Here is a 3,698-nt window from a genome sequence, read left to right as displayed (position 1 = left end):
GCACAGTGTCCCAGCCAATAAAGCCCCTTGAATTGAATTGAATTGATATTAGAGGGAAATAAGACATTAAGGATGAGGTCAGCCTCTGACACAAAGCGTTACGTCCAAATGTCATCCTATTCCCTATATAGGTGCACCACTTTTCCCAGGGCCATAGTGGATTATATAAGGATGGGATGCAATTGGGGACGATGTATATGGTGCTTTGGAACAGGACACCAGCAGGAGAGCACACATTGGGTCTTTAATCTAGTGGAACAGTAGGACCAGCAGGAGACACCGTTGGTCTTCTAATCTAGTGGAACAGATTGACCAGCAGGAGACACCGTTGGTCTTCTAATCTAGTGGAACAGACTTGACCAGCAGAGAGACACCGTTGGTCTTCTAATCTAGGAACAAGATGACCAGCAGGAACACGTTGGTCTTCTAATCTAGTGGAACAGACTGACCAGCAGGTAGACACTGTTGGTCTTCTAATCTAGTGGACAGAACTGACCAGCAGGAGACACCATTGTCTTCTAATCTAGTGGACAGACTGACCCAGCAGGAGACACCGTTCGTCTTCAAATCTAGTGGAACAGACTGACCAGCAGGAGACACCGTTGTCTCTAATCTAGTGGAAGACTACCAGAGAGACCCGTTGCCTTTAATCTCAGGGACAGGAGCCAGCGGAACACCGTTGGTCTTCTAATCTAGTGGAACAGACTGACCAGCAGGAGACACCGTTGTCTTCTAATCTAGTGGAACAGACTGACCAGCAGGAGACACTGTTGGTCTTCTAATCTAGTGGACAGACTGACCAGCAGGAGACACCGTTGGCCTTCTAATCTAGTGGAACAGACTGACCAGCAGGAGACACCGTTTGGCCTTCAATCTAGTGGACAGACTGACCAGCAGAGAACACCGTTGGCCTTCTATCTAGTGGACAGACTGACCAGAGAGACACTGATGGCCTTCTAATCTAGTGGAACAGACTGACCAGCAGGAACACCGTTGGCCTTCTATCTAGTGGACAGACTGACCAGCAGGAACACCGTTGGTCTTCATCTAGTGGGAACAGACTGACCAGCAGGAGACACCATGGTCTTCTAATCTAGTTGACACGATTGACCAGAAGGAGACACCGTTGGTCTTCTAATCTGAGTGAACAGACTGACCAGCAGGAACACGTTGGTCTTCTAATCTAGTGGACAGACTGACCAGCAGGAGACACCTTTGGTCTTCTAATCTAGTGGAACAGACTGACCAGCAGGAGACACCGTTGGTCTTCTAATCTAGTTGAACAGATTGACCAGCAGGAGACACCGTTGGTCTTTCTAATCTAGTGGGGAACAGACTGACCAGCAGGAGACACGTTGGTCTTCTAATCAGTGGAACAGACTGACCAGCAGGAGACACCGTTGGCCTTCTAATCTAGTGGAACAGACTGACCACCAGGTGACACCGTTGTCTTCTAATCTAGTGAACAGACTGACCAGCAGGAGACACCGTTGGTCTTCTAATCTAGTGGAACCAGACTGACCAGCAGGAGACACCGTTGGCCTTCTAATCTAGTGGACAGACTGACCAGCAGGAGACACCGTTGGTCTTCTAATCTAGTGGACAGACTGACCAGCAGAGACCCGTTGGGCCTGTCTAAAATTAGTGGACAGACTGACCAGCAGGAGACACCGTGCCTTCTAATCTAGTGGACAGACTGACCAGCAGGAGACACCGTGGTTTCTAATCTAGTGGAACAGACTGACCAGCATGAGACACCATTGGTCTTCTAAATCTAGTGGGAACAGGATTGACCAGCAGAGACACCGTGGCCTTTCAATCTAGGGACAGAACTGACCAGCAGGAGACACCGTTGGTCTTCTAATCTAGTGACGAACAGACTTGACCAGCAGGAGACACCTTGGTCTTCTAAATCTAGTTGAACAGACTGACCAGCAGGAGAACCCGTTGGTCTCTAATCTAGTGGAACAGACTGACCAGCAGGAGACACGTTGGTTCTTCTAATCTAGTGGAACAGACTGACCAGCAGGAGACACCAATGGGTCTTCTAATCTAGGGAACAGACTGACCAGCAGGAGACACCGTTGGCCTTCTAATTAGTGGACAGACTGACCAGCAGGAGCACCGTTGGCCTTCTAATTCTAGTGGAACAGACTGACCAGCAGGAGACACCGTTGGCCTTCTCAACATCTAGTGGGAACAGACTGACCAGCAGAGACACCATTGGTCTTCTAATCTAGTGGAAACAGACTGACCAGCAGGAGACACCATTGGTCTTCTAATCTAGTGGACAGACTGACCAGCAGGAGACACCGTTGGCTTCTAATCTAGTGGAACAGACTGACCAGCAGGAGACACGTGTGGTCTTCTAATCTAGTGGACAGACTGACCAGCAGGAGGACACCGTTGGCCTTCTAATCTAGTGGAACAGACTGACCAGCAGGAAACCATGCGTCTTCTATCTAGGGAACAGACGACAGCAGGAACACCATTGGTCTTCTAATCTAGTGGGAACAGACTGACCAGCAGGAGACCACGTTGGTCTTCTAATCTAGTGGAACAGACTGACCAGCAGGAGACACCGTTGGCCTTCTAATCTAGTGGACAGACTGACCAGCAGGAGACACCGTGGCCTTCTAATCTAGGTGGAACAGACTGACCAGCAGGAAACACCGTTGGCTTCAGCGTGGAACAAGAACAGACTGACCAGCAGGAGACACCATTGGTCTTCTAATCTAGTGGAACAGACTGACCAGCAGGAAACACCGTTGGCCTTCTAATCTAGTGGAACAGAACGACCAGCATGAGGCTGTTGGCTGAGAGGCTAAAGAGGCTAAAGAGGTTTATCTGTGCTTCTGATATCATATATCATATCAATGTGCCCAGGTTCTCCCATGTCACCATGCTTCTCTGCACACTCAACTGGCTTCTAGTCAATGCTTGCATCGATTACAAGACCATGGTGCTTACCTGCCCCTTCCTACCTTCAGATTCTCAAACCCTACATCCCAAACCGAGCACTGCGTTCTGCCACCTCTGGTTTCTTGGACGGTCCCACACCTGCGCGAGGTCAGCTCCCTCTCAGCCCAGTCACAGCTCTTCTCTGTCCTGGCACCCCAGTACTGGAACCAGCTTCCCCCTGAGGCTAGGACAGCAGTGTCCCTGCCCCATAAAAAAAAAAGAAAAACTTTGCACTTGACTTGTATTACTAGTACTGACTGCTGATAGGCTGATAGACTTTACTCAGGAGAAGTTACTTACTATGACTGTGACATGTTGTCGTTGCTACCTTAATTAAATGTGACATGTTGTTGTTGTCGTTGCTACCTTAATTAAATGTGACATGTTGTCGTTGCTACCTTAATTAAATGTGACATGTTGTCGTTGCTACCTTAATTAAATGTGACCAAATCGTTTTACATGTTGTGTTGCTATCTTAATTAAATGTGACATGTTGTCGTTGCTACCTTAATTAAATGTGACATGTTTTGTTGCTCCTAATTAAATGTGACATGTTGTTGTGTCTGCTATTAATTAAATGTGACATGTTGTCGTTGCTCCTTAATTAAATGTGACATGTGTGTCGTTGCTACCTTTATTAAATGTGACTGTGTCGTTGCTATCTTAATTAAATGTGACATGTTGTGCGTTGCTACCTTAATTAAATGGACATGTTGTCGTTGCCATTAATTAAATGG

At 47.7% G+C, this 3,698-nt stretch overlaps 1 protein-coding gene across 1 annotated transcript in view; it reads right to left on the bottom strand.

Annotated features, from left to right (window-relative positions):
* Positions 1-3,698, bottom strand: part of LOC112071347 (forkhead box protein O1-A-like) — a 39,124-nt gene that overhangs the window by 26,510 nt on the left and 8,916 nt on the right. The window lies entirely within an intron of this gene.

The sequence above is a fragment of the Salvelinus sp. IW2-2015 genome, unplaced genomic scaffold (assembly GCF_002910315.2).
Source record: "Salvelinus sp. IW2-2015 unplaced genomic scaffold, ASM291031v2 Un_scaffold1592, whole genome shotgun sequence".
NCBI lineage: Eukaryota > Metazoa > Chordata > Actinopteri > Salmoniformes > Salmonidae > Salvelinus > Salvelinus sp. IW2-2015.
This window is presented reverse-complemented; position numbering and strand designations above follow the sequence as displayed.